The sequence below is a fragment of the Aythya fuligula genome, chromosome 1 (assembly GCF_009819795.1).
Source record: "Aythya fuligula isolate bAytFul2 chromosome 1, bAytFul2.pri, whole genome shotgun sequence".
In the NCBI taxonomy this organism is placed as follows: Eukaryota; Metazoa; Chordata; class Aves; order Anseriformes; family Anatidae; genus Aythya; species Aythya fuligula.
This window is the reverse complement of record NC_045559.1, coordinates 180,390,713-180,400,011: the sequence shown is the minus strand read 5'-3', so window position 1 is coordinate 180,400,011 and position 9,299 is coordinate 180,390,713.

The window sequence follows — 9,299 nt, the reverse complement described above, 5'->3', positions numbered from 1 at the left end:
TTCCCTACAGAGATGACCCCAAGTGAGATTAGAGCTAAGCTTACTGGAGCTGATTCACCAGTTTCATTCTGCTCCTACTGCTTCTAAAACCCTCCTATGATTTTGTTTTATTATTTTATTCTACTTTTTTTTTTTGTTTGCATCTGCAAAAACTATTTGCCAGCAGTTAGCATAAAAAAGTTTCAACACAGACTTTCCATGAGATAAATGTTTTGAAATATTTGAGTCTTTCAGAGTTCATAGAGCATCAGTCATTTTGCTTATATAAAATTTGAAAGTGGAGGCATGTTAATTTTTGCATCCACGACAATTTGTTGCTGAATTAAAGCCCAAGCAACACTAATGCAAATAAGATATGAACTTTGTCATAGGATCATGTTTTGAGGCTGAGGAAAATAAGTATGATTATATAACTGGATCTGCAAAACAGAGGTAAATTAACTTTGCCAGTTACATCAGAAACAAGCCTGCTAACTATGTTTTACAAACGAATTAAGACCTAAGAATTTTTGGACAACTGAAGTCTGTATCTTTTAATCCTTCCCAATGCACAATAAAAAATCATTAAAAAAGGGGAAGGCTTCACATTTAGTTTAGATTTGCTTGGTTTCAACCTCATGTTTTCTATTTTCAGCTATCTTAGAAATGTGGCTAATACAGGATTTTTTTTTTTACTTATTCCCCATGGAGTCATTTACAATTGATGACTCAGTCATCTTTTGCCTCACTCCCTCTGTAAAACTGTACAGATCAGAAAGCTTGCCTTGCAGAGGGAAAACTGGTAAGGCTTTAATTTAAAAATGTTGTCATAATACTTTATTTTTATTTAAAAATCCAAAAGAATGCTCACTGCTTGATAGGAGGTCTGGATACTAGATTTCTGAAATGTCTACTTTTGCTCAGAACTGCTTTAGTACCAGTGGAAAAAAGACACATGGATAATATGGTTTAAGGAGAAAAAAAAAAAAAAAAAAAAGCAACAAACCAACAAACCAACACAAGTTTGTGAGGATTCTGGAGAGGACCACCAGAACTAACTGGCAACGTTACCTCACCAATTCACAAAAATCATAATGAAAGAATGGATGTACCATGATATGCCAAAAAAAAAAAAAAAAAAAAAAAAAAAAAAAAGTCACTTTTACTTTTGACAGGAGAAGACATATTTTGCAAATCTATTAAAGGTCATTGGAAGAATCTCTGGCTGTATCCTACCATGATGTGTAGTATCACCAGTTTCATCATTTAAGGCATCTCCATGAACATGCTTTCTTCCCTATAGCTGCTGCTCTGAAAAAGTTTGGCTTCAGAGCTCTGTGAGGACGTGCAGTCTGCCAGCATGCAGAGGTGAGGTAGAGTATAAAGATGGCTGAAGAGATGTGCTGTCCATCAGGCCATCACGTGGGTCATGCAGGAGGAAATGATAGCTTGAAAGGAAGATGAGAGCTTGCAAACATCCTAAGATTTTAGGGTTGGAGGCACTTTTTGAACAAAACAAGCAGTTACAAAGTCAGTTTCTTGGTCTTACTGAAAACTTGGCTGATGAAGAGTCCCTCCTCTTGCAAGCTCTCATACTGAGGCCTCCTAAACCATGTACTTTTAATCAGAAGTGTTGACAAAGCTGATTGAGCTGCCCTTATTTCAGTCCAGTCCTGTTTTTATGTTCTCCCCGAGGTTCATGCCCTGGCTGCCTGTAGAACCTGTGCAGTGTTCCAAACGTGAAAAGCCCTATATTGCTGTGTCAGGTAACAAAATTGCAAAAAAACATTTACAATTTTCTGTAAAAGAGCACACCCTTGGTCTGACACGAATGTGAGGCAGCACAAGCCTAGGCTAATTTTTGTTCCAAGGTCAGATCCCTTGCAGGGATGGCTTGCCCAGCAGACAGCTTCTGATTTTCACTCTGCCTAATGCCCTTGTTGTAAATTTTCCTTCTCAAAGACAATTGAGTCAGGAGGAAACACAGATCACAGCCAATATTTATTAAACACCTTTTACTAATTAAGCTGTTATTAATAGAATCAAGCTGTTATGATTAATAGCAGATAACTATTTCACATTGTCTTCACCTACCCACTCCCAGCCTCCATGCAGACAGCTACTGGGCCAGAGCACCATCTGGGAGGTCCACCTCAGCCTCCTCAGGGGCAGAGGGTCACATAGATACACCAGTGGCTCTGGGCAGTCAATCAGCAAGTCCTTCAGGGGGTCTCTTTCTTGAATAATAGAATATCCTGAGTTGGAAGGGATCATCAATTCCCATAATCTGAATTTACTGAAAAGGCAGGCTTGCTGGCAGCATTGGAGAGGCCACCTCCAAAGCAGAGCTGGCCACCAGGCTGTGCTAGGGACACTGCCAGCTGTTTTGAAGCCCCTGCAGTCCTAAGAAGCACTCATGTGCGGTCTGGGACATCACACCTGCTTCTCCCTGTGTCCTTCCTGCTCTGCATCAGTCCCAAGGGCCCTTCAGTCTTTCTGAGCACCACGTTCATTCTCCAACAGAGGAAGCAATCATGCTGCTGTTGTAAAGCCCACAACGGTCTGCAGACAAGCATGGCAACGTTTGCAAGGGAATATAATATCTTTCATTAGCCCAGTTGTGACTGTTAAAAATGGGAGACAAGCTTTTGAATATGCAAATCCTTGTGTATTTCTTTTTTTACAACTATCTCACTTGATGTAATAAAGTGTATCACCTCCCCCAGCAAATCTTGGCTTGCTCAAGAAATAGAAGTCATGGAAGAAGTTTCAGATTGTATGTATTGCATCTCCTGAACATGCACACTCACGTGTACATAGATTAGATATATCAGGAGAGGTGTGTGTAGCAGATGCAGTGTATATAATCTAACTGTCATGTATGTTACGTTTTTATTGAAATAATCTGGGTCACAGGCATACTGGGAGAGAAAAGTGATAGCAGACATTTCTATAATGAAACCGTCTAAGCCACCCAATGTCAGCAGTTCCCTGCTACATTTTTACTGTCTATTTATATGTATGACAAAGACACGGCCCTTACCCTGGAGGCTATTGCCAAAAAAATGGACTGGTGTAAGAGAAAAGCAATATATGATTCGGTAAGAAAAACAAGCCTGTCTGAAACCCCATACTCTCAAAAGGTCCACTAGGTCCCTCAGCTCAGGTGTCCCAAGAAGTACAGTTGCAACTAACCCAGTGAGTTAATTCTAGTGTATGATTTTAATGGATTTTATGGCTCACTGCTCTGCTTGTGTGAAATTTCATCTGGGATAAGAAAGGAATAATATCCTCTTGACCTAAAATCTTTATCAGCAAAGAAACATTTGCAGCTTGATCTACAAAATCTCAAAACCCATTAATTATTTCAAAAGGGAAAAAAAAAAAAAAAAAAGTGTTTGGCACTACACAGTAGATGAGACGAAAGCATGTGCCCTGCCAAGAACTTGACATAAGCACATTACAGATAATGGAAACAGTGGAAAAATTAAGAGATAGGAAATTCTGAGTGGAAAAATTAAGAGAGAGGAAATTCTGAGTGCCTGCTAAAAAGGTGTATTATGAACATGTTTGTTAGCTTGGGGAAGGATTTATTTTTCACTGGGATGTGGTTAGGGGTGAATCCAAGCGAACAAAGCATTCAACATTTAGGTAAACCACAGTGGCCTTTAATAAACGTATGCCTCCATGAGACAGGCTGGAAACACAGCCTTTTCCTCAGACAAAGCTTTACTCAAGCCTAGTCAAATTAAACGTGATTAACAGTGCACACATCTGAAGAGCGAGGCAGATATTTGCCCCGGGACAGCGGTTTCAAGCCGGAGGTGCTGATTAGGCTCCAGAGGAGGAGAGGCAAGTGGCTTTGGCCTCCCCTTGGCATTGTGCTGCCGTCTTATCTGGGGACCTGTGTCAGATCCTAACCCCCAGTGCCTCATTCCTCTTCCTTGCAACTCCAGTAAAGAAAATCCTGGGGACTTTGGTGGGCATCCGCTTATGAAAATGTGAGCTGTGGGATTAAGTAAATCCGATCATGTCACCGAGCTGAAAGTTTTCAAAATTTGCCTTATTTTAGACACTGCTTTTTTTGCTTTTGACCTTTGATGTTGAAACATCCAGGTTGAAATCACCCATGCAATGGATTTGCTTTAGCTTCTGCTGAAATCCGTGACTTCTAAGAAAGTATATTGTTTCGTGCTTATTTAAAAGAACTGCAAAACCTGGAGAAGCTCTATCACTTTCTTACTAAATATGGCTTTAAATTCAGCAAAGGGCACGTCCCCTGCATGAGATAATTTCCACTTGTTATTCCTGTGGAAAATATGCGAATGTTTGGCTGTGCAGGGAGCCTGCAGAGGACCAAGGAATGGGCAGCTGGAGGAGGAGCATCCAGCAGAGGACACTGAATGAGACAGGAGCCCCTGGGAAGAAAATAAATTGGGTGGTGATGTTATCAAAGATTGCAGCCTTGATGCACGTGGGGAGAGGACAGATTTAGGGTAACATGGTTAGCATTAATTCTGACACTTCCTAGGTTTTTGCCTGCTTGCGTTAGCAGAATTAATGAGGTTTTTAATGTGTGTATGTGCATGTAAAGCAATGTTTTTTGACAATGCCCCTTTAACCTGGTAATCCTTTTCATAATTTGCAATACCTTGACACACAGTGTTACTCAACGGAAACAGCTGTTTTGCAAAGCGCACCCTGAGACATAACTGAGGAGCACATAAAATTACAATGAAAAGCATGTTTTTGCTGTTATGGTAAAAAATAGCCAATGCCAACAGAGGTGCATTTCGTTTCTCCTTTGGATCTTATTTCCTACTTGCAGTTTTCCTTACAGCTGTGTCTGATGGTGTGCTGAAGAGGAGGAGGGAAAACTGTCCACTGGAGTTCTCATGAGCCTGCAGTAAAAGCAACCTGTGGGCTTTTCAGAGTTACTCATTTTTGCTATTTCGGCAATCAGATCTACATTTTGCTCCTTCTTAAGCTGATTTTTTTTCCTCTCCCCCCTGCCTCTACACAGATACACATACAGAATAGGCCAGTGTCCCCTCTCCCACATAGCTTTCCATAAAAGATTCTTCCTGTTGTTTGCAAATAGGATTTTGAATCACAAGTAGCATTGGACTAATAATTCCCTGTAGTGAACTACAACAGGTGTTTTCCCCTCTGCACCTCTTCGAATTACTGACTGCTTTTTCTTAATGCTTTTACAGCTTTGATAAGTTTTTACGTTTAAGACATTTCTCCAAAGTATTTTGCTGGTGAGCAGAGTTTGTTTTATGGTTGGTCCTTTCGTCTCCTTAGCATCTTATTATTTTATCAGTTAAGATTTTACGAGTAGTAGTCCTATCTTGCTAAAATTTGCAAATCAAATTCATTTTAATTTAAAGGAGAATGATTTGATGGTAGTGTCTGTTGGGTTCAGTTAAAATAAATCAAAACACACTCCGTGTAGCTGAAATTGTCTTGAAAGCAGAAAGGCAGTTGCAGTGTAAATCTGTGGGGGTGGAGGTGATGAATTATACTGTGAAGGAAAATGAAAACCAGATGGCACTTGCCAAACACCAACACAGCGCAATTATGCACAGTGGAGGCATAACCATGTAGCACGTACGCAAACCTGTTATCTACACCCTCACCAGACTGCTGAGAGGAGTGCAGCTCCAGTTTTACTGAAGTGTCTGGTGACCCTGGAGTTTTGCAAGATTAAGACAAAGCAGCAGCTTGGGCTGAACAAGCCCAGAGTGGAGAAGAGATGGGGCACAGGCACTTCGATGGGAGCTCCCTGGCACTGCTGGCTTTGCCCAGTTATGAATCCAGCCTTGATACAGGAGGAATCCAGACCTGATACAGAAGGAAGACCCCAAAGAAAAGAGTAAAATCCCAACTGCACTGCAGTCAGCAATAAAATTGTCACTGACAGCTACAGCAGAAACAGGATTTTCCCCTGTGCAAACAGACTGCTTTTGTTGTTGCTGTTGACCCTGCTCACGAGGACTGCAGAAAGCACGAGCAGGCACAACCTGGTGACAGGGGACTGGCATCAGGGCTGGGCTGATTCTGCTGCCCCAGAGCATTCACAGTTTACAAGCTGGGGAGAGGAGCTGTAAGTGAACAGAAGCTTCTGCTCAGCAGCGAGTTACTGCTTATTAAATGCCGTTGCTTGAATTTCTTTGCAACTTTAAAGTAGATTTTCCAATCACCAGATGAGTCATCCCCCTAATCCTCTTTATTTTGCCAACAGACAAGTGAAAAGACCCAACTGATATACAGCTTGGCATGTTGCCATTTTACGATTCAATTTACTATCGTAATTGTTTGTTGTTCTGCTTTGTTCCTGCAAAATTGATGGATTATAATAATTTTTTTTGCATATTGTATTTCTCTTTCAGTCCTTAGATCTAGAGAAAGGTATTTGAGCCTTTTTTTTTTGCAAGTGAACCACAGCAGGGGCATGCCATTTTTGTTTAGAGGCATCTAGGATAACCTTTATTATCAATATACGTTATTAGCAACATTAAGGAGGAAAATTGATTCCCAGGAAAATCCTTCTGGGCAGTTCCCCATCAGCGGAAAGGTCACGGCACTGCAGAGTTAAAACCTAATTATCTCCACATGACAATTCTTGCTGGGTTTGTTTCAGCTAAAGTATCTTGTGAGATGGTCATATGAGTGCTTTATGACTGAATGAAGCAATCTGCAGAAGACACTTCCCCCTTGGCAGGGACTCGCCACTCTGCAGCTGCGATGCAGTGACTGACAGCATGCCTGCTGCAAGGGAAGATGCACATCAAAAACGGAAAGGCTGACACACCATGTGGGTACACATTTGTAGGGGTTCTGCCATGCAAGGATTCAAGGTGAAGAAGTTCGGTCCATTTACATTTCAAAACTGGACTCTACTTCAGCTTGGGTGAATGTTGCATGTCACAACACTGAGAGGCTCTCCGCAGTGAGAACTTCCAGGTGAGACCTCTCATCCACTGCATTGTGCAGGCAAGGGCCTGACAGATCTATCAGATATTTTCTGGCAAGAACCTCCTGGCTAGGAGGCCACCTATGTGTGGCATGAGGCCATATGCCCACATTGGAGGGGTCAGAGCTTTCTGGGGTAGGGTTGAGTTCACCCATGGTGCCTTCTGGAAGCTGTTGCTGGAAAAAAAAAAACTGTCCCCAGAAGCATGCATGAGCTTTGTCTTGAAACAAAAGCCTGGTGGAGAGCTAGCAAGCAAACAAAAATTTCAGCAGAGTTGGGGTACAGTACTCAGGCTCACTCCCTGCCCCCCATTTCTCAGCAGTACTGGCATACCAAGACTCATCACCTTATTTTAGCCAGAACAGTGTCACAAAATGAGCAGAAAGGGGGTGACAAAAATCATATCCAACACTGCACATGCCCATGCTCTGCAAGGAAGCAGACATTCCCATCGGGTGCTGTTAGTTTAACCCAGAAAAAAAGAAAAAAAAATAATTGTTGGCAGGGAAAGACTCTTCCGTCTCTCAAGTCAAAGTGCCTCTTGGGACTTCTTCCAGGGAACACAGCACATGCCCCACCTCCTGCTCAAGGTCCCATCCAAAATTATGGTTTCATCTTATGCAAAACAGCCTAATTTTTTTGGCAGAAAACTTGAAAATGAATACTGCAGCTTAATCATGGAAATTCTTCTCTTTTTAATAGGATTTTATGCCTGGCTAATAAATAAGTTGTCTTTCAAATGAAATCTGCCCCAACTCTGTTCTCCCACTGGATCCCAGCCCAGCTAGGAGAGGTGGAAACTCTGGAGAAGTTCTGCTTTCTCTAACAATAATCGATGCTGTTGAGTGACACACAACGGCAATATCTTTATTTATTTATTTATTGAGTTGCTATCATTAATCTCTGTTGTACTACTGCCTGCCCTCTATCCCCATGGATTTAAAACAAATATTACAAACAAAACAAAACGAATATTACAAACAAAAACAAATATTACAAACAAAAATATGACAATCAAACTATCTTCCCAGCTACCTTGCTGGTCATGATCTCCACGAATCACTGTTGTGCTGGGTGGACACAGGCTCCTCAGAACAACAAAAATGTTTTTATTTATCTGTGAGGCAACCAGTACAGCAGCAGCACTTTTGAATGCAGACAATAATTCACTTCTGGCACTGTCTTGTGCCGTGTTAATATGAAAATGCAATGCTGATTTGGTTTGTTTGTTTTGTGTATGGAGATTGATGCTAAATTTCCCCCTGCAAATCCAACAGGATCGTTGTGGTTTAAGATAATTGCATAGCTTAGCAGAGTTGTAAAACTGCAGTTGATTCTGGCCCTGAGAGCCTGCTTTCATGTGCCTCAGGTTCATCGCCTGAAATTGAGTGCCAATTTGTTCAACAATCCACCATTTATTTATTTATTTAAATTTAAAATAATCAAGATAGGTTCCCAAGACTCTATGGTCCTGCCATAATAAATTATGCAAAAAATACCATTGAGTGAAACCTCAGCAGTTCAGCCAGCCAGCTATCTACCTCTGCTGTCATCTGGAAAGCATGCTTCTATCTCCTTTGAAAGCCTCTCACATAAATGTCTTTTGCAGTCTTGCTTGGAAAGTCAGCAAATTCGATGTCTTCAAACGAAAAAGAGGAACAATTTCCAGAGCCATAAGAAATAGCACTTCACAAGCTCCCCCCTGTGCTTTTCCCAGTTTCTAGGTCTTAGGGCTTCTGAAGGCAGGCTATTTTGGGGCATACGAAGCCCAGACCACAGAGGACTTTACTGTTCACACAGATACTGAGAGTGTGGGAGGACGGGACACTGCACTGGAAGGTAAAACCACAGATGTACTCTCTCTGCTTTCCCAGGCAAATATCATAAACTCCAAGCAGACTCCAAGGCGCTGAACACAGCCCCTGGGACACCAACATCTTGTATCTTGTATTTAGATACTTTGCCTGGATTTCAGCTTTTGCTCTGCATTTTACTTTAACAATCATACATTTACTTTACTAACCATCATAAGGGTCACACTGTCAGTGTCTGTGCCCAAGAGGGAAGTCTGTATGTGCCTAATGAGACACATGTGATGAAAACTGGCTGGAAAGGGTGCTTGCAAAGGAAGAAGGAAATCATAAACAAAGTAGGCTTAAAAATAGTGAACTTATTTTAACTAGGACTTGGTCTCCTGCTTGGTCTTCCTAAAGTTCAGTTCAATGATACAATGGCACACTGGCATAAACAGCATACACATATTATAACATGTCCTTACCTCTCCAAAATGCATGCCCACATCCAGTCTTCCTACAGGCACTGACCTTTGACCTGTAATAAC